General features: G+C 52.1%; 1 long non-coding RNA gene across 5 annotated transcripts in view; it reads right to left on the reverse strand.

Annotated features, from left to right (window-relative positions):
* The window catches only part of LOC105102934 (uncharacterized), a 78,656-nt gene that overhangs the window by 26,913 nt on the left and 29,934 nt on the right, over positions 1 to 21,809 (reverse strand). Inside the window, exon 4 of one of the 5 annotated variants that reach the window (XR_004134142.2) lies at positions 6,829 to 6,974. The exons of 2 other annotated variants lie outside the window; for them this stretch is intronic. This is a non-coding gene — a long non-coding RNA (uncharacterized LOC105102934). Of the gene's footprint in view, positions 1 to 6,736; positions 6,975 to 20,172; positions 20,854 to 21,809 lie in introns of those variants that run through there. 2 more of the 5 variants (XR_010377767.1, XR_010377769.1) reach the window with 2 other exon arrangements.

The raw sequence follows: 21,809 nt of genomic DNA on the forward strand, positions 1-21,809 counted from the left end.
AGCTTGGGGACTGCTTTTATGTTCAGTACTAGATTAACACCTACTGACCAGTCCCCCGTCACCAAAACAAACCAAACCAAAGGAAGAACAAATATTTACTGAGCTTCAGCACTCAATAAAGTGCCAAAGGAACCATGAAACCTGACCTTACACAGCTCGTAATTAAGTGAAAGAGATATACACAATGACCTACACTATAAAGCACCCATTTAGTTGAAACAGTGTTTCAAAACACATGGTACAATCGCCACCAAGTAGCAAAGGTACTACCGATGGCTGATGGCTTTTTACCATCATGATAATCTTTAGAATTTTAGTGTGTATTTACAAAAAATGTAACAAATCCATCAAACCTGCAACTTCAAAATTTTTACTGCTTAGGATGCAGCTAAAGTGAGTGAGTGCTAACACCTAAGGCAGACCTCGCGCACGACATGGGCGCACCCGAACGTGTCCGTCACTGCACCTGTCTCAGCTGTGCAGCAGCGCAGCGCGCTGGACGGAGTGGACCGCATGCGTGTGCGTCTGGGCACACTGCTGCGTTCTTCCCACTAAAACACTGAAATCCTGAACAAGGTACAGCTGAAGTTTGGAAAACTCAGATCTAAAAAACTTTAACTTAAGCCTCTACAATCTGTGTTGCAGGTGTTTTCTGAGGTCAAACACTGTGAGACTGGGATGGCTGGTGAGGGGACAGCTGTGTGTGAAAACAGGGCGCTTTGCTGGGCTCCCCCTACCCTGCCCAACAGACACAGCAGCCCGCCTTTAGCCTCCTTTATGCCAAGGAGCTGGCAGGAACGGCCCTCCCTGCTACCAGCTGGGGCGCGGCCTCCCTCCCTCCCCAGGCAGGTGGAGCCCTGCCGGCCAAGGCTGCTCCCTCCCAGGCTCTGGACTTCACTCGCTCCCCATCCTCCCCCGGTTCCCAGAGGCGGGGTGTAGGAAGGGTTGAGGAAATCCCTTTCCTCCTCTTCAGCCCGTCTTGCACCCCCACCCTGAAGTCTGGGGTCCAGGCCTCTTTCCAAGCTGCTTCCTGGACAGGGCTCTTCTCCTGCGGCAGGGGGGTCCCCCTAAACAGTCAGCCCTCCGCCCCCGGATGTGAAAGGAGACGGGAGATGGCCAGAGATGGTCTCCAGCAGGGGAGCTGGGACTTGCACATACCAGATGCAAATGCAGTGCAGAAGGGGTTAAGGACAGCGAGGCCCGGACAGGACGCACAGGGAGTGGAGGCAAAAGTGACTCATCAACAGGAGGGCTATAGAGAAAGTGCTCGGACGGATTCCAAACGGGAGTTCCAGAAAGCGATTTGGTAGCACGCATCAAGAGACTTGAAAACAACCCAGTAACCTCACTTCTAGAATCGGTCTATGACAATTATCAGACAGGTGCTCAGATACGTGAGGGTGTCCACTGAAATACAACAAAAAATGGCGTGTCCGACAATGAAGGAACAGTGAAATACATTTCAGTACATTGTGAATGGACATCAGGGAATTTTTTTCAATATCTGGGAAGAATATTTAAAGGAATATCAAAATGCTAGCTATATCTTAAGTCAAAAAAGTGATTTATACAGAATGTTTATACAGAAGCGTGTAAACATGTATCCCAATTTCCTTTAAACATCATATAAACATGTGCATGAAAACTACTCACAAGAAATACACCCAGGTGATTTCTGGGTTATAAATATTTTTTCTCTTACTTTTATTTTTACTTTTTATTTCCTTTACACATTTTCCACCAACCCATATATTATATTTAGAATAGGAAAAAAAACCCTGTAGTTTAAAAGAGAAAATCAGAGAAGCAGATGAGCCTATATGCAAATAAACAGATCGTGAATATGGGCCCAGCAGACACACACACACACACACACATTTACTGCCTGCCTCTGACGACCGTGGGAACAACAGCTGACCAGTCCTCTGTGGAAGCAGGCTTCTCCTGTTAAGCGGCTGTCCCACTTCCAAGAAAACGTTTTACAGAGTATCTCAACTCTCGCTTTCGTATCTGCCTACGCTCCAAGAACAGACTTAGAAGCAAGGAATCCAGGGACAAACCTGCAGACCACCGAGTTTCTACACAGAGGGACAGTGTCAGACAAGCTGGGGGGTTGCACCCCTGATTTAGAGCCTCCTGCTGACAACTTCAGCGACATGTCCTACAACCACCCGACGAACGATATAAAAATCATGTGTATCAAGTGGAGAAATATAGAGGTGACAGCTAACTGGACAGACAAGACAGATGACAGGAAGACCTGGCATGACTTCCTGGAGGAGGCGGTCGCTGGGGGAACTCTGAAGCACGAGCAGGACTCTGACCGGTAGAGGACACTCTAGTGGCGGTGACAGTGTGAAGAGGCTGGAAGCAGGAAACCGTAGGGCGTATCTGGGCAAAGATGAGCAGCCCAGTTTGTACAGCCCAGCAGGAGCGCTCGGGGGGCGCGGGGAGAGAGACAGCTATAAAGGAAGGTTGGAACCAGGTCGTGACGCTCCTTGAAGGCCGCATGACTCTCCTCTGGGATGACCTGGCCAGTAACTGGAGGACGGTCTTTGCTCCACAGAAGCACCCGGGCTTCCAGGTGGAGGTCCTGAAAAGGGGTGGGCAAGGAATAAAAAGTGTGGCTGTGCCTCCCAAGACCGAACCCCCCTCCAAGAGCTGGGCTTTGAAATGGGACCCGGCGGGGCCGCTGGTCTAGTGGACCAAAGGCCTTGTTTCATGGAGAAAACTGAGATCCAGAGACAGGTGACGTTTAACTGGGCCTTAGAATCCTCACACACGACCTGCCCAAATCAGCCACCACGCCGGGCAGAGCAGCCGAGGGACAGCGGACAAGCTCCTCAGTACATGCTGTATCTGCTGACTAACCCACACACTCAGCGTGTGCAGAGTGAGAGGGCCTTCTGACCACGGGAAGCCACGGTCCTCCCAGCCACCAGTGGCCATGACTCGGCCTCTCGCGGAGGGGAACTGAGGCTCAGGGAGGCCAAGCACGGCACCCAGGGCGGGGGCGGCGGCCTACAGCCTACTGTCACCTGGGAGCTTGTCAGAAACGCAAATTCTCAGGCCCCACCCCAGAGCTACAGATCAGAGACCCTGGGGACGGGGCCCAGCAATCTGTATCTCGACATGTGTCTTGGTAATTCTGATGCAGAGAAAGTTTCAGAACCACTGCTTAGAGACACAGTTGATTGATGTGTGTTGGGGGCGGGGGGGGGGGAGGGTGTGAGGCTCCCAGACTGGCCTCCCCTCTCCCAGGTAACCCTGGAAAAGCCAAGTGGTAGCCCTTGCCCCAGAGCTGGAGGAAGGGGCCAGGCAGGGATGGTGGCCAGGCCGGGGGGCCTGGGCTGGGGCAGATGCCGGGGAGGAGCTGCCTGTGACCTTCCGAGAGCACAAAGGATCTAAGCCGCACGGATCCAAAGTTCTTGTTTGGATACGGGCACCTCTGTGTTGTCACTGCTGCTGCCTGCCACATACTTGTGGGGATTTACACCCACTCTGACGAGAGGTGTTTTGGGGTTACTACCTCCTGGGAAAGAGGAGTGTGAGACAGGCCCACCCCACTGGGGGAGATTAAGTGTGATGAGAGCACCGGTGAGGATGGATGTCTCTCTCCTGTCATCAGCCCCGCCTCCCCTGGGATGGGGGGCAACCACGGGCGAGAGTGGGACCTGCCCACGGGCACCCCACACAGCTGCCCGCAGTGGGGGTGCCCGCTCCTTCTCTTGGAGGGGGAAGAGCTCAGGGTCTTGGGGACAGGAGGAGGGAGGGCAGGGGTCAGTGCTGAAACACCAGCGGCGGCCGGGGGTGGGGGGTCCCGCAATCTGGAGCATCTCTGCAAAGAGCTGCGGTGTCCTGGGCGGGGAGCCCCCGGGCTGGGAGCTGGCCTGGCCCTGCAGGAGAATGGAAAACTCCTGGGCCTCTCCGAGGTGAACCTGTTTCCACAGCCTCCATCCAGGAACCAGGGATGTTCACCCCCGTGTAAGGGTCAGGCTCTGGTCTTTGTTTTGTGTGCCTGCCCTGTGCCCAGGCCCGGAGTCCAGGGACCTGGCCACTGCCCGGATACACATGTCCAATCCGTTTGCAGCTGGGCGGGTCTCATTCAGGCCACCGGGACCTCTCCCCTTCAGCAGCCGTTTCCTAGAAAAGCGGTCCCCAGCGTTGATTCCAGCCGCGCTCAGCCCCCCGGAGGGCAGGGCGGGCGGGGCTGGCAGAGCTGGACCTTGTGCCGCGCCCTGTCTGTCTCTGCCGCCCTGGTTTTCCCAGCAATCTACGTGATCTCACGCTCATCCACACCCCTTGTTGTCAACAGCCTTCAAGAGGGTGAGGGGTGGGAGTAGGGAACAGAACTCTTCCAAAACCCGTGACTGCTCTGGTTGCCACAACAGAGGTTCTGTGAACCAGATTCAGGGCAGCTCCAGGCAATCGCTGGATGGCCAAGGCCTTCAGGGCCCCACGGGGCCTCCAGGCTGCAGGCTCCGTGCTCTCTGGCCCTCAAGGAGCCCCTATAAAGGCTGAGATTTCCCTCCCACTTCCTGGTGGTCGTGGGCGTAGCCTGAAGAGGAGGCAGGGTGGGACGGACAGAGCCAAGGGAAGACGAGCTTTCTGCTCAGCGTTGTCCCCGGACCCCAACAGTTCAGGACCACCTGTGCTGTCCCCACATGCATTTCATAGTAACAATGGCCAAAGGGGCCTGTCAGTGTAAGAGACGGGGGACAGAGAGGCAGAGAGACAGAGGAAAGCCCACTTACTGCTTTCCATTCCCCATGGGATCTGCAGTGTTTTCCCTCCTCCCTTGCCATCCTGATGTGACCTACTTATCTACTCCCTTTAAAGGGAGGGACCCTGGCAGGCATCCCAGCCCAGGGCAGTTCTGAGTCTCAGAGGCAAGCTCTTTAGCAAGAGAAATCCAGAAGCTGTAAAGTCGGGGACCCAGGCCATAGGGAGGTCGGGCGAGGCTGGGGAAGAATGGAGGAGGAGGTGGCGCCACGGGACAGAGCTCAGCGGTGTCAGGACTCAGGGGGAAGAGGTTCTGGCCCCCGAGCAGTGGTGGGAGCAGCAGACACCGACAGCTGGAGACAGGGCGCCAGCCCGAGCAGAAGCAAACACCCCAGCTCCCGCAGGTTCCCTCCCCACTTTCTGCCCCGCGGTCCCTGAGCTGAGGTGGCTCATCTCGGAGCCCCCGTTTCCTGGCCTGCAAAAAGGGGATAATCATTTCTACCTCAGAAGACTGATGGAAAAATTAAATAACTGACCCCACTCTCTGCTCCCTCCTGAAGAAACCCTGAGGTCTCCGGGCAACGGCACACGACACGCTTAGGGAAAGAGCGACCACCTCTACCTATCTCGCAGGAGGGACTGGGGGCGCGGTTCAACCCGCTTAATTCCGTGAGGAGTCCCAAAGGCCCAGCGAGGAATCTGAGGCGCAGAGAAGTCAACACAGAGTCACGCGGCACGTAGCAGGGCCAAGGTTCACAACCACGGCTGTCTGCTCCAGGCGCGTGCCCCTCAGCACCTCCTGGATTGTAACGTCACTGGCCTTAGTGAGGAAAGACTTGGCAAAACCCTTGTCCCCAGATTTTCAGTTAGTTTAGAATGCCGAGCCAGAGCGGGGCCGGAGGAATCGAAGTGCGAGTGGGTTGTCTATGGCTGTCCTTTTCGGCTCCTCCTGGCACTGGGGAGAGACTGTCTTGCAGCCTGAAGGCTGTAAATGCCTATCTGGTCTCGGGCCGCTCGGCGTCCAGTCTGGCCTCCCTCCAACCCATTCTCCTCACCGGAGCCACAGAGAACACTTTCCTGCTTTTATCAGTTGTTCGCAGCCACCCTCGGGATTATATCAAAACCCAGTGTGGCCAGGGCCTATCCAACCCTTAGCAGGCCCCAGGCTTGGGAGGTCCTACCCCATTTTTTTTTCCCCAAATGTACTAAGATACACCCAGATCATTCACTGCATATGAATTTTTCATGTAAAAAACGTGAAAGGATTTTTAACAATTTGAACATGGAGATGATTCATTTAAATATTCAATTTTCATACGTAGGGGCCAATGTATTTTTTTCAAGCCTCAAATATTTGGGGCCTTTGGAAAGCTCTTATGCACCAGGCACATGGTGCTTACGGATGAGACGGCCCTCCATGCAGACAGCCCCAGTCCACGTCCCCTGCCTGCTGGGCTTTTGGAACTACTGTCTCCTCCGCCTAGAATTTTGTTTCTCCTTCTGCAGCTCTAAGTGCTCACACCACTCTCCCCTCCCTCGCATCAGTGCCCTGAAGTTTATTCATCTTGACCTAAGTTCACAGGCGCTTAACCTCTTCGTTTCTTTGTATGTAAAGTAGGAATAATAGTGATACCTACTTCAGAGGGTTTTTAAGAAGATAAGCTAATACATAGTGTATGATTCATGAACCATCACCTGCAAGCTTGTTAGAAAATGTAGAATCTCAGGCCCCACCCCAGATGTGCTGAGTCAGAATTAACAAGTTCCCATGTGATCCAAATGCACATTTACATTCCAGGGGCACTACGCTAAAGCTCTTACAGCCATGCTGTTACCTAAAACACGTGCAATAAATGACAGACATTTTGGTTACTGTCATAATCATCACTGAAGGTCATTATTAAGTCTTATTATTAAAGATCAAAGTTTTATAGTTGTCTCGTTTCTCCTCTTGACTTACTTTAAAAAAATTTTTTTTTTAGTTTCTTTTTTTGTGGGGGAGGGAGGTAATCAGGTTTATTTACTTATTTATATATATTTTTAGAGGAGGTAATTGGGGAATCCAGGACCTCGTGACTATACTCTCCCCACCCCCTCTTGACTTACTTTTAACTTCCAAACTCTAGTTCAGTGGTTTTCCATTGGAGTTCCTAGGGAATGCTGGCATCCAGGGAGCTAGACCACGGCATTCCAGCTCAATGCCCAGGCTACTGTCAAGATGCCTTTTCTGCACTCAGGTAGCTTCCCTCTATCTGCAAAGGGAGAGAAGGAAAGGGGCGATTGCAGTAGGTGGTGTGATAAGGTCTACCAAGAAAAGGATGTAGAGGTGCTAAGGAGGCAGCTGACCCAGGCTTCTGGGGTCAAGGAAAGTGCTAGCTAATCTACGAGTTGAAAGATGAGCTGGTCACTCAAATTTCCCCCTCAAAAGTGGCAACGTGGTTCCAATTTTAAACAGTGAACTGACTGCTCCTGCAGTGTGAGAGGACCTGGATGGGCCCTCAACTCTGCTCTAGGGAGCAATGATCTCCCAAGTAGACTTAAATCTATGGTCCTTGCTGTCTGCTCCCCACGGCAAACAAGGGGGCCATGGGGGTTTGAGTCTGGACCCTACATGGTATCCTGGTGTGAACCCCGTCACTTAGAGAAAGCTTAAAACTGTTAGTCTGGGCACCTTGGTTCCTCGTTTGCAGGCCGTGAACATACGTCCCTACAGCGTTCTTGTGAGGATCAAGTCAGAGGCCGGAGGTCAAGTCCCAGGCACACAGCAGCGCAGACCAAGGGGTCCCCAGTTCTGGGCCGTGCAGCCGCACCTGCGCCCGCGGGCTGGACCTCTGAAGCTGCACACATTTCTTCCAGCACGTACTCGCGAAGCCCGCCCCCAGCGCGGGCCGCGGGGCTGCGGGGCTGCGACGCGCTGCAACTGCCCGTCGGAGGGCAGACAGGGTGGTCGCTGGGGTTGGCCGGGGTCGCTGGCTCTGGAGGGAGGAGAAGGCGCGCGGCTTCCCGCGCCGGGGCAGCCCCTGGGGGACGCTCTGAAGGCTCCAGAACAGACTCGGCCCAAGGCGGCCGCTGGAAGAGGCTCCCGTGGAGACGAGAGCGTTCTTCACGCCGAAGTGTCGGCGAAAGCCGGCCTTTCCCTCCCCACGCGCCGTGAGAGGCCGGCGGCGCCGGGACAACACACTGCGCGCCGCGCCGCCGCCGATTGGCTGCGAGGAGGCCCCGCCACCGCCGATTGGCTGCGAGGACGCCGAGGAGGCCGCGCCGCCGCCGATTGGCTGCGAGGAGTCCCGCCGGACCACTCCGGCGGGTCGGGACAGCAAAAGCGAGGTCAGCTGACTCGGCCGAGCGGGCGGAGAGGAAGCCGCGGGCCGGGGCTGGGCAGGCGGTGGGCTTGGCCTTGAGCTTTTGTTACGTGGCTTTATCGCTTCCTTCCCCCGCCAAAGGCCGAGGCCCGTTCTGCCCTTTCTAGCGCCGAACACCCCTTCCTCACCCGGGGGCTCGGCCGAGGGCAGAGGGGCGGAGCGGGCGCAGACCGTGGGCGGAGCCGCCCGAGTCCTTGGCTTCCTGCTGACGTTCCCCGGGCTTCCCTGGCGTGGCTATGGCCACAGACACCGCTCTTCGAGCCCTTCCTGTGCATCAGGCAGGCTTTGTGCGTGGTTTGTTTTCCTGCTGTTTCAGGGCCACGCCGTGAGCATCACCAGCCCCCACTTAACAGATGAGAAAACATGCAGTTCGGGGAACTCAGTTTGCTGAATGTCCAGCTAGGGAGCGGTCCAGCTGGGATTGGCAGCAGGCGGCTCCTGCTGTCTGACTCCCACGTTGTGCTCTCCTCCCCCTGCAGTGCCCTCTGGGTGAGTCAGCGCCGGGACCACGCCAGATTGTACCCTGGAGCCACGTTGTCTCCAAAGATATTTGGGGGGCCAGGCCAGGAAATAACCGCAGCTCTAGGGCATTATTAGAAAAGATTTTTCCCTAGAGCCTGTTTGTTTGGCACAGGGATGTAATCAAAGCTAGTGATCTGGAATTCCTTCCTGGCTTCTCCAGGAAGCATCCTGACTTGGGGCACATTCCTCGACTCATCCTTGAGCCCCTTCCCCACTCCTTGACCTTACAGAGAATGAAGGAGGCATTGCATTTCTCCACAGCGTCTCCAATCGGAACTCACCTGCAAATCAGGCATAAACATTATGAGTCTGAGAAAGGGAAAGTGAGACATAGGGAGCTTCAGTGCCATCAGCCTCCCGTGCTCAGAGGGCTTGCAAAGGACAACAGTCTCCCAGGTCCTATCCTGCATGTCCCCACCGAACAGACACAGCTCACATCCCCGGAGAAACCTCTGCTTGGTGAGAGGGTAGGACTGTTTGGGAAAGTGTAAGTGGCAGGTTTGTAAAGCAGAGACATCCTAAGTGGAAGCCAGGGTTTTTGTTCTGATGAGACATCAGTAAGGCAGTGGCTGGTTTTTATTATTTAAAAATAGTACAAGCAAACTGCCAAGTAACTCCACCTGTAAACAGTTACATAAGAGAAAAGCCAGAAAATCACCTGGAGAACTCGTATCTTCAGGTCCCTAGACAAAGGGTATGCAAACAACTCACAAGGTGTCTCCTACCCCATCTCCCACCTACCGCGCCCATTCATCCAGTACTGAAGTTAGGAGCTGTCTGCAGCATTGGCGCCACGGAGGGGGTGGGGTGGGAATGGTTCTCCTTTTCCATACAAGTAAACAATATGAACACAACATTTAAAAATTTAAAAAATACAGAGAAATGGAGAGGAGTAGAGGTTACCAGGCACCTGAGATGAATTGATGGCTGTAGTTAAAGGCCCTGAAGCCATGGAGGGGGAGGTCTGAGCAGCCCACAGTTCTGTTCCTCCAGGTGTACTGTGTTAAAAACAACAACAAAAAACTGCACTTTCACTTTTCTCAGGCCAGAACCCTTCTTAAAGCCTCAGTCTCCACATTTGTAAAATAAAGACTTTGGTTAAGATGGTTCCTAAGCTGCCCCCCGGAGTTTGGAACCTCCTGATTCTGCGTAGCCTGGATATTTTCATTAAATGATGCTCAAGTCCGCCGTCTCAACAACGTGTTAATCGTCTGACCAACTGCTCAGCTTCCCTGCTTTATGAGGTCGTCACCACCAGTTCCAAGTGCATTTGGCTGCCAGAGGGCAAGCATTCCACGTATGAACTGGGGGTACATGTTGTGATGATAGGGCTGGCAAATTTGAGGTGTGCTAGAGAGCACTAAACACAGTGCAGTCCTCAACACACTCTGTTGGAGGCTTGGGCCTAGGGCAAAGCCTCCTGCCTCACTTTTACATAGCGTTGGTCTTCATGCCTCCGGGCTTGGAGGAGCCAAGAATCAGAGTCCTAGAAATCTGACGCCTGCCGACGATCCTCAAAAAGTTATCAGGTCTACCCACCCCCCACCTGCCATCAGGTGGGGGTCTCTGTGCCTGGACCATCATCGGCCTTGTCTGTCAAGCTCACGTTCTACTCGGTAGGATCCACAGCCGGGGCTAAAACCGTCCTCAGGCGGAAAGTCTGCCGCAGAATCTATGTATATCACATGACTAAACACAGTCGTGGCGAATGTCATGATCTCTCGGTAACAACCCGCACATAGTTTCCGGAAGGCATCAGTAGCTCCTTACAGGTACCACAAACCTTCAAATCTACAGATAAAGCCATAGGTGAGGGAGGGAAACAGGATTCTTTTTTCTTTTCAGTTAATTGTCTCACAGGGTTCTGAGTGCCATCACGGAGGCATACGACGGAGAAGGAAGGAAAGGGTGGGGAGGGGCACATTGTGGGACACCTCCCTCATAGTGGTGAAGCATCCAGGCTCTGGAGCTCGGCTGCTTGGGCTTGCATCCTGGGTCTTCCATTTCCATGCTGTGCTAACTGGCAAATTACTGAACCTCTCTGTGCCTCAGTTTCTTATAGGACTCTTCTGAGAGTGCAATGAACTAATTCATGTGAAGCACTAAGAGCAATGGATGCCCCACGTAAGGGCCGTATGAGCCTGATTATTATTGTGGCAAGTCCTCTGCTGACTGCCTTACACATATTATTTACTTAACACTAACAACAAGTCCTTTTGGAAAGGAAAATACAGGAAATCACTGAGTTCTCCACGAGTTATAACAATGTCTGTGACTGGGGGTCTACCCCAGATATTCTGACAAAGCCCTTGTTTCTTCTGTTAGTCCTTTCTGCATACAGGGGTTCATACTCTGCCTGATTGCTTTTTTTTTTTTTTTTGACACAGTAATATGAACTGGAAATCTCTCCATGTCAGAATATGCGGACTCATCTCATGCTTTTTTAACCACTGCCTAGTATTACATAATAAGGACATACAATAGACTATTTACATGTCTCCATGTATTTACTGTGCACCCACTGTTTATTGTGTCCAACAGGATGTGGGGCAAAGCAGCACAGAATATGTTCCCCAAGGAGCTTGTAATTTTGTGGAGGGATTCAGGGCTTAGATGAAACAATCAGAGACCAAGACAAGAAGATATGTAATAAAATATTCAGTGGAATTTTAAACTAAGTGCCAATGCTACTGATTTAATAGGAATAACAGATTGTATATAGCAGTGGAGCCCAGGGCCTGCCTCCTGGAAGGCCTGGCTGGGATAGAGAGGAAATTTACCCGTAAGTTCTTCCCGCCTCACTGAAAAATTACTCAAGACAAGAAGGACAAGTCTGCACTCCCTTGACAAGCTGCAACACAGCAGCACTGGTGCCCCAGCAGGAGGAGGAATGCAGCCAGCCTGGCTGTCTCCTGCAGCCCAGGAGGCATGGAGGCAGCGCCCCCTTCTCACCTCCATCTTCCTGGAGGGGCCTAGCTGCTCGGCCTGAATCTCAGGCGGTGCAGATCCCTCAAGACCCAGCAACTCTGTTCCAGGAGCCAGAGTGAGAACTGAGAACTCCCTTTTCTGAGGTCCTCAGCCCTTTGGCCCTGCTTCCTTGGGAAGAAGTCACTGGGCTGTGAGGGCGGTTGCCCCGTCGGCCCAGCTGGGGACACTCCGTGGGGAGGCAGGCACAAGCTTCTGCCAAGGCCGTACTTCTCTGACCCCACCCCTGCGCACGAATCACGACCTAAATCAGCAACACCTGGCTGCCTCAGAGAATTAGCTGGTGTCAAAGCCCACACTTGACATTCCTTCTGCAAGGCCCCTCCCAGCAGCACATGAATACCTCAGCTGGGGTAAATCTGCCTTAGCCTCCACCACTTACGCTCCCGCACGTGCCTCAGCATTGGCATGGTCGACAGTCGACGCACAGAAGAACGTTGACTAGGCTCTTACTATGCCTCAGCTCTGCACGAGGCATGGGGGTGGCGATGCTGGGGAGGGTGGGTCTAAGAAAAGTGAGACACGGCCCTGCCTGAGGGGCTTAAGACCTTGATACGCACGGGAAGGCCACACGGTAGGGCCTCCAGTGGTGGAGGCAGGTGGCGTGGACGGTACGTGCTGAGAGAGCCCAGAAGCAGCAGGAAGGGAGCGGAGGGCCCAGTAAGGAGCATCCATTCTCACCCCCAAAGAATGCACGTCAGCCCCACTGGGGAGTGAGTTCATTAAGACAGGATGACCTAGTGCCACATTCCCCTCACGGATTCACAGAAAGTCAGTGTTTCCCTGGGCATTTGAGTGGCTATCCCATTTTCCCCTCTAACTTCTAATTTTCCAATACAGAAAAGTGGAAAACACTTTGTACAATGAATGTCCTTAAACTCTTCACCTACATTCATCAATGTTGCCATATTTAGTCTCTTTCTATAGACATACATTTCCCCCTTCACATGAAAGTCCGGTGCAGATACCATCCCTGAGTACTTCAGCATAGATGCTCTGAAAAAAAGTATTTTCCCAAAGAACCCAGTATCACGTGCACTCTGAAGACATTTAACATTGACATACAATTCATGTTCACTTTCCCCGACTGCCCGCACCATGGCCTCTGTAGCTTTTCTCTTTTTTGTTTCATTTATTTGTGAATTGAAGTACAGTCAGTTACAATGTGTCAATTTCTGGTGTACAGCATAATGTCCCAGTCATGCATGTATATACATATATTTGTCTCTTTGTTTTAAATTAAAATATAATCAAGGATTAGTCATGGCGTTTGGGTGTCCTGTCTCTCAAGCCTCTTTTAATCTGGAACAGGACCCTATTCCCCTTTTTTCTTTTTCATAGTCTTGACAGTTTTGAAGAGTGCAGATAGTCATTCTGAGAATGACCCACAATTTGGATTTATCTGATTGTTTCCTCATGACTGAATTTGGTTCTATTTCTTTTTCTTAAAACTTTGGTGGTAAAGTATCTGTACTACAAAACTCACCATTCTTTTAACTATACCTAAGTGTCAATTCAGTGGCATGAAGTACGTTCATAATATGGTACAACTATCACCACTATCTATTTCCAGGATGTTTTCATCATCTCGAACAGAAATTCCACACCCACTGAACAGTCGCCTCCCGCTTCCCACACCCCCAGCTCCTGACATCCACTAGTCTACTTCCTGCCTCTCTGAATTTGCTTGTTTTAGGTACCTCATTTAAGGAGAATCATACAGTACCTATCCTTTGTGACTGGCATTTCACTGGGCATAATGTTTTCAAGGTTCATCCCTGTTGTAGCATGGTCAGGATTTCCTTCCTTTTTTAAGGCTGAATAATATTCCATTGTATGGATGGACCGCACTTTATCCGTTCATCTGTCACCAGATAACTTGGGTTGTCTCCACCTTTGGGCTGTGGTGAATACTGTTGCTGTGAACACTGGGTTACAAGTACCTGAGTCCCTGTTTTCAGTTCTTCGGAGTGTACACCTGGCAATGGGATTGCTGGACCATATGGTAACTCTGTTTAACTTTCTGAGGAACTGCTGGACTCTTCCACAGCAGCTGCATCATTTTATATTCTGACCAGCTTCTGATTCTCAGGGGGCTTCCAATTTTTCCAGTGCTTAAAAAAATTTTTTTTTTTTTTTTTTTTTACTAATAGTCATCCTAATGGGAAAGAGGTGGTATCCCATTGTGGTTTTGATTTGTATTTCCTTAATGACTGATCACGTTGAGTATCTTTTTATTTGCTTATTGGCCATTTGTACATCTTCTTTGGAGCTAAGTATCTGTTGAAGTCATTTGTCCACTTTTGAATCATGTTCTTTGTGTTTTGTTTTGCTTGTTTGTCTTCCTTTAAGGTAGAGGAGTTCTTTTCATATTCTAGGCATTAGTCCCTCATCAGAGGTAGAATTTTCTAGTATTTTCTCCCCTTCGGTGGGTTGTTCTTTCAGTCTCTTCATAGTGTCCTTTCGTGCAGAAAAGTTTTTAATTTTGATGAAGTTGAAATTACCTATTTTTCTTTTGTTTGTGCTTCTGTAGTCATATCTTAGAAATCATTGTCACAAAGATTTTCCTCTCTGTTTTCTTCGTAGAGTTTTATAGTTTTAGCTCTTCAGTTTAGGTCTTTGATCCATTCTGAGTTAACGTTTGTATATGGTGTAAGATGAGGGTCCAGTTTCATTCCTTTGCATGTGGGGATATCCAGTTCTCCAGTTTGTTGAAAAGACCGCCCTTTCCCCATTGACTGGTCTTGGCACCTTTGTCAAAAATCAGTGATTTCCAGGCTCTCATTCCATTGGTCTACATGCCTGCTTTGTTCCATTTTAAGAAGTATATGGTTTCCTCCAACCTCCTCCTCCTACTTGTACCCACAAAAAACTCACATTCATGGTGGCCTACAGTGTAGCTGGAGAGGCAGAGTATGCATGTATATATATGTGTGTGACTTAATAAGTACTTGGAGATGGGAGACATGAAAACTGAAATCGTTGGCAAAATCTCCAAAGGTAGGGCCTTTGGGGGATTGGTAAAGGGAAAGAGTACATTAAGATTCAGGGTTGAAAATGAAGAATCCTGGGTACTGAAACGCAAAGGCAGGGATGAGTGAGCTATCCGGGCACAGTGAGAAGGCCCCCCGGACCAGAGGAGCGGGCATGTGTGGGAACGTGCTGGTGGAGAGCTGGGGTGGGGCTAAATGAGGCAGGATTTCAAATAACCAGGCAAAGGAATGTGCACATGATTTATTAGACAGTAGGTCACCCTTAAAAGTTCTTAAATGATAGGATTAACTTTTTTAACAGAAGATGGGGCACTGCTTAGGTAGGGTGGTCCAGGAGGGGCCGGAGGTGGATGATGAGAGAGGAGGAACTGATCAGTTCTCATGGGACCTCCCTGGAAAGAAAAGCCATAGGTCTTTGCCCCAAGTCAAGCACCAGGCTGCGGTGCACACACAACCCTCCTCATTGAAATCTGCTGTTAGAAGATGCACTGGATCTAAGATCCTGTGAGATCTTGCCCACAGTCAACCCAGCCCACTAACCTTTTGTGTTACTGGCATAAAATTTCCCCTCTCAGTTCTGGTTTGGTCAGGCGCTCTCCCCAGATTGCCTCATCGTGGTGCCATGGTTCCAAAGCTTCCAAGCTGCACGTAGGGCTGTAGTTTTTGTTTCTTCATTTTTACAAAAGGTCAAGTTTCCTAAAGCTGTTAGTGGATCAGCTGGAATGTGTCTTGTGTCGAGAAGGTGCATGAAAGCTGGGGGACACGAAACTTGACCTCCAGAGCCTTCGCCCCGCTTCTTCCCCCCGCGCCCCCCCCCCCCACTCCCGAGATGCTAATCCACAGCGGGAGTTAGTCCTTCCTCCTCACCCCCACGCTTTCCCACCACAGCTGAAAACTACCTGTGACACACACAGGGGTTCGAGCCACTCGGTCCCAGACAGGAGCGTTCAGCCTTGCCTGCTGATACGAGAGGCTAAGCAGGAAGTGTCCTGCGGGCTGGAATCAGGGAGATTCAAGGACATCAGTGCACATTCCAGAGCCCAGTCTGGACGACGGCCCCTGAGGAACCATGAGGCTGACTTCCCCTGTGGTCAGAGGCTGGCTGCATTTTTTTTACCCTCCCTTCTCTGCCTGAACACTCCCGACTCTGGAATTTCTTCAGATGGCTACCGTGTTTGGTTTTCAACCAGGACAAACAAAGAAGAGAGATTTGTTTTCCTGTCTGCTTTTGCTGAATGGAATCTCTGATTCTATTTACCGGTCATGCCTCAGACACCCTGGGGCTGCTGAGGACTTTAAACCCTGAGCACACACGACTCCGAGCTTCACTGAGTCCTTTTCCATGTCCCGAGCCTGGGACAGACTTCATCTTCCTCTTGCCCACAACGTCCCTTCACTCTGCGGTGAGTCTGCTGCCAGCTCCTGGCTACTATTTCACCCACAAACTGCGGTTTCAGCTGAACTCCCCCCAGCTTGAGCATCCTTACCAAATATGTTGGGCTTCCGCACAATGTAATTATCTTCAAATCTGCATGCCTTTCTGGTATAATTGTGAAGTGGTGAAAAAGTCTCCGCAAATTCTAAAGGGGGCACAGTAGGCTCAGCCCCCTGCGGGGTGCTGCAGGAATCTGGGGTTCTCCCCTACTCACGCCGCACTGCAGCCCTCCAGGAGCTTCGGACAAAATTTCCTAGAAACCTTTGTTTTTGGGAGTTATACTTTTTTCACGTCCTTTTCCCTCTAATTGAAAATGGGGCGAGGGGGCAGGAAAAGGGGCTGTGAATCCGAATGATGGAAAACAGCACACACAATGTGACAGGAGTCTTTACACTTCCCACTCCTGCTCCCGGGGGTCAGGAGGTAAAGGCAACTGTCAGGTAAGTAAATCTGCAGGCGCCCACGCACGTCCAGAACATTCCCCAAGGTCATTAGAGACTGGCCGGCGGGGGCGTGGGGGCCAGCCTTCCGTCTGGGGTTCTTCCAGAACTTTTGTCCCGAGAGCATCCTGTTCTGTTACAGACGTCCCCACTGCCGCCTCCAAATTGCCAGGCTGAGCCCAACGACACTCAAGGGCCTGGCCTCGGCTGAGAAACAGAACCTGAGCTGCAAGGCCCGGTCCCAGGCCTGAGACGGGAGCTGTCGCCGAGCCCTCCCCACAAGCCTGGCCTCCCTCCTTGTCCTCCAGACCCCGAGCTTCACCCCTTCCTCATGCAACACTCGAAGGCATTTTAAAATGTTTTCCAATGCACCCCTGATCCCTGCACGTGTTTGAGAGGAGCTCTTTCCCATCCAGAGCATCAGGCGTGAAGCTGACCCCCTTCGCTCTCCCCTCCTCACAGGCTGCCGCCGGCCCCCCGGGTCTCTGGGATGGGATCCCCCGCGCCGGCACACGCCCTGAGCAAGGCAAGGTCAGCGTTCCACTATATGTAGAACCAGCTTCCTGCTTGCAGGGGGCAAATGGCCCTCTCTGGCTATAATTATGCCTGGAGAGTCACTCTCCTTCAAAAACTCTATTTTCAGATGTTTACCATTTTTTTTTTAAGTGGAACAAAACGTTGCCTCTCAGGCAGGTGGCTCACAGTGCACTTGGTCTCCCAGGGAAGGAGCCATCTGGTCAAATTTCACTCTGCTGCCTTGATGTTACCCGAGGTCGGGGACCAAGGGCGTCCTGTAGCGACAGCGGGGACTAAAGAGTCTTATTTCCATCACCTCGACATGTGGACGGGCCGGGAAGATAGGATTCCTGGCCTGTGTTCCTACGTCTCCCTTTTCAGCCCCTGCTGCCCGCATGCAGGCTCCACAGCATCGCTGTGCTGCCCCTTAGCTCACACTGCCTCCTTGCGAACCCGGTTCTCTCCCCGGGCCCAGGCAGGCGAACAGCTCAGTCTTAGGAGGGCTTTTGTGATGTAGGCCCACAGGGAAAAGACCCAGAAGCTTTGGCTACTTCACATAAATGCTTGCCAGGACCAGGGAGACCCAAACAGTGCCCGGAACTGAGACTGTCCCGTCTCGAGGACAGACACCCATCCCCAGACTCCCCGGCCTCCGGCAGCCTCAGGGTCTCTCACCGTATCTGCCAAGTTAGAGCGACGGTCTGTCTGAGAACAGGGAACACTTCAGGCAAGAAAATTCCCACGCTCGTGCCAGGCGGGCCGAGTCTCTGAAGTTCAGTGAACAGCTTGCTCGCGTGCCATCGCTCACCCATCACGTCGCCTATTTCCTTCCCATCCACCGATCCCCTGCTTTGTATAAGACGCTGCGAAGCACCGAGGATGCACACACATCTGGTTTCCTGCCCTCCATTTAATCAGGGAGACAGTTTGAGCGCTACACACGCACCCACAGGGGGCCGTGTGGTAACAGTGGTCACAGGAGCCTCCCACTGACTGCTCACCCCGTCCCTCTGTGCTAACTCGTGTTTTAATAGACTTTATCTCACTGAATCTTTACAACAAATCTGAACACAGTGTTCCCCACCTCACACATGGTGGGCAGAGCTCTGAGACGTTACCCTGTGGCAGAGCTATGATGCAAGCCAAGGTTCGTCGGACCTCGGAGTCTGCTGTTCCCTGGAGAGACCCTGATACTCAGCACCAGCGAAACCAGAGGCCAGGTGGCTTCCGGCCGCTGACCAGAGCAGCTTGGTGGGAAAGGCTTCTGCAGAGTCTCCTCCAGATGAGTCTCCCCACGGCCGCCACCCAATCCTTCCTCTTCTTCTTTTTCTTTTCTTTTTTTTTTTTTTAAAGTTTTTTCCCCCAAGCTAGCTTCCACAGAACTACCACATGAATCTAAGATATAGTTGTGATCATCATGAGCTCCTCTGCTCAGAAACCTTCAGTGATGTCCCTAAAAATCCCAAACTGCTCTTAAGCTTGACATTCAAGGTCCTCCAGGCCAAGCCCACCCTCGCTGTCCAGCTTCCTCTTTCTGCTCCCTTCCCAGTGTTCCTGCCAAACAGAGCTTGCTTCCTTTTTTGAATGGAGGTACTGGGGATTGAATCCAGGACCACTGAGCTTCAACACCACCCCCGACCCAATAGAACTTACTGCCCTTCCACATGGGCCCCCGCCACTGCTGCCGAATCTCCTTTCAACCACTCCTTCCACCTAGAATGCCTTCCCTCCAGCGCTTACCCTCCCTTCAGTGTCCAGCTGAAACGTACATCACCCACTATGTGACAGTCACTAAGCTAGATTATACATGTGTATATTTTTAAACCTCGTATTTATTTATGCATTTTATCTCCTCCAGGAGACAGCAAGTCCTTAGAAGGCAGAATCCAAATCTCACTGACTCATACTTCCCACATCCTAATACATCTCCACGTCCCCATGCCTGCCATACTCTTGTCATCCTAAGCTAATTAGGGTTCCATAAATATTTACTGGATAAATTAATTTTTAAAACCAAAGAATAAAATAGTCAAGTGGGCAGAGCTGAATGCATAGGGCCCTCCGCTGCCAGTCTGCCTTCGAGGTGCGCATACTGTTACACAGCTTGCACAGGTAACTTGCACGGGTATCCAGACAACCAGACGTCTGGGGTCCTGGAAAGCCGAGAGGGACGTGACCCCAGCAGGGCAGGACTGTGGAAGGCAACGAGTCATTTGCACAGTTCATCGCGGAGGAAAAGGACAGGATCCAGAATTCAGGGTATGGGGAGAGGAAGGGCTGCTACAGCAGTGAATTTCACTCTCTGAAATATGCCCAACATCCTGGTATTTGGGGAATTTATCTCCTTGCCTGGTGGGAGCTGTGGCTCCCTGGCCAGGCCTGGCAGCCCAGACTTGCCCCGGTGGACCTGCTGGTGTCCCCTGGCCCCTCCAGACCTCCTGCCCTCTCAGTCATCCCAGGGCACAGGATGCATATGAGCCGAGTCTAAGGATGGATGCCCTGAGCTCGAGCCCAAGCTGGGAAATGGCCACTGGGCTTTTCCATTCAGAGCGCTGTCTTGTGTGATGGGAAAAAGCCCTCCCTGCTTTTGGCTGGTTCCTTCGGGGCCTCGCAGTACTGACTGAGCAGGCTGAGTGGGCTGTCCCGGCAGGCAGGAGAGCCCAGAGCAGCTGTCTTCACACAGGACCCAGAGGGGAACGGACAGCTGCACTGGGAGGTGGGTGGGAGCTGGGGGTCCTTCCCAGCAATGAGACCTGCTTTTCACGTCAGGGACCACAGGGCTGCAGGCCCACAGGTTTTAAGATGGGGAGATTCTTGCCCCTCAGCTGGACTCTGCTCCTAAGCCCCTTTCTTGGCTCCACTCCCCTGGCACCAGCCACCCAGAGAGCCTGGCCCCCAGGTGAGGGCTGCAGGTGTCATACTGCCCTTAGGGCCTGCAGCCTGGGTCTGAGCGGTCTTCCAAGCCTAGGGAGCCTGTAGGGGCAGTTTGGGAAATGGGACACCTGGAGGTCCCATTCACAGCCCTGTGGGACTTCAGAGCTTAGAGCTGTGGAAAACAAAGAGAAGGTAAATCTAAACTTTTTTCTGTTGGAACTTTTTTCTTTTCTTTTTTCATTCTTTCTTTTTTTTTTTTTTTTTTTTTGATTAGCTGATTTACAATGCTGTGTTAAATTTAAATTTACTGAAAGCAGCCCACAGGAGAGCAGGATTCCCCACGGGTCCCTGAAGGCCCAGGGAGGTCCACGGAGACCTCAGGGGGCGGTGGACCCGCTGAAATAGTGTGTGGAAATCACACGTGTAGGTGTGGCTCCTTTTTTTTCTGGAACAAGAGTCTGTAACCTTTATCAGATTCTTAATGGGTCTGTGACCTCCCGAAAAGTTAAACAGAACAACACAAAGCATTTTCCTGGCGGATAAAGGTGGGGCCTGGGTGTCGGGGCCCCTAGGACATTCCAGCCCCGCCCACTGCCCACATGCGGCAAGCATGTGCGAGGCGGGAAACAATGGCAAACGCAGGGAAGTGACAGGTCACCGATTCCAGCAGGACTGCACACGGGTGGAATCCTCAGCCCTTCCCAGGTTTTCCTACGAAAGCTGTCCTTCCTCAAGTAACCCTACCCTTCTCACCTGTCCTCCCTGCCACTTTGTCTTCACCGCTGCAGGAGAGCCCATCCCAGACTCTGCTCTCTGTCCCCGGGGACTGAGGCTGGGCAGCGAGAGGGCTGCGTGGTCAGGATGGAGCAGGGGCCGGTCCAGGGAATGCTGAGTGTGCCTCCCATCTGATCCCGCAGGGGCCAAACTCTGCAAGCTTGTGCCTCTTTAAAACTTCAGAAGCGCTCCTGGATTCCTCCAAGTCACCGTAACTGTACTGTTAGCGCCTGTGAATGAAAAACTACACGCTGAGAGAAAGCTACATGCATTCAATAATCCTTTTTAAATGTATTTTTTTAATTACAGCAGTAACAGCAGTCACTTTAAATGTTAATTATAAAAATTACAGCCGTGTGCTAGAGAAACAGCACAGCGCCTGCGCGTGAGGTGACTTCTTTATCTGGGCTAGAGGCAGCGTCTAGCGTGCCTCTGGTTTTAAGGACCCCATGCTGTAACTGAGGACCCTCTGCCCTCCCGCAAAGTGGGAATCGCTGGTTGGATGTAAGCCCTTCACTTCACAAATGAGGAGGCTGTGGTCTAGAAAATGCAGCTCCTGGTGGGTGCTTCATCCCAGAACGCAGGTCGTCTCCCTCTGGGATCTTTGTAGGATGCTCTTGGGGCGTCCAGTCTCCCATTAGCGCCGGGACTGCCCCTCTCCCACACCCACACCCATCCTCTGTCTCACTATGGCGCCTCCAGAGGGCACCTGAAGGAAGGAATGACTTCATTATCACCTTCATTTTACACAAGAGGAGACTGCAGCTTGGAGAGCTAATGCCAAGGCCACACAGTCACTAATGGCCTCAGAGAGAAGATTCACAGCCAAGTCTGAATCCATACCCTGAGGTGGGGACTGCTTTGCAAAATCAGGCCCCAGGAGGCCAGCTGGGCTCAGGACGCTCGGGTCCACGTCAGGACGACATTCTTCTGCTAGCCCTGCACGCTAGGGGTCCCCGTAAACCCAGGCACAGCCCGGCAGTTAGGGTTAGCAGGAGCCCGGGAGCATCTTTGCCACACCTTCCAGGGACAACACTCCGCCCGTGAGGGCAGGGACACTTGTCCCTTCAAACTGGAGTCTAGCTTACAGCCTGAGTACCAAGGAGGCTGGAGAGGGTCAGTTCCTCTTCTCATTCCCTTCTCTGCCCAGCCGCTCTCCATCCTAACATGCTCCCGCCCCAACTCG

The sequence above is a fragment of the Camelus dromedarius genome, chromosome 25 (genome assembly GCF_036321535.1).
Source record: "Camelus dromedarius isolate mCamDro1 chromosome 25, mCamDro1.pat, whole genome shotgun sequence".
Taxonomy (NCBI): Eukaryota; Metazoa; Chordata; class Mammalia; order Artiodactyla; family Camelidae; genus Camelus; species Camelus dromedarius.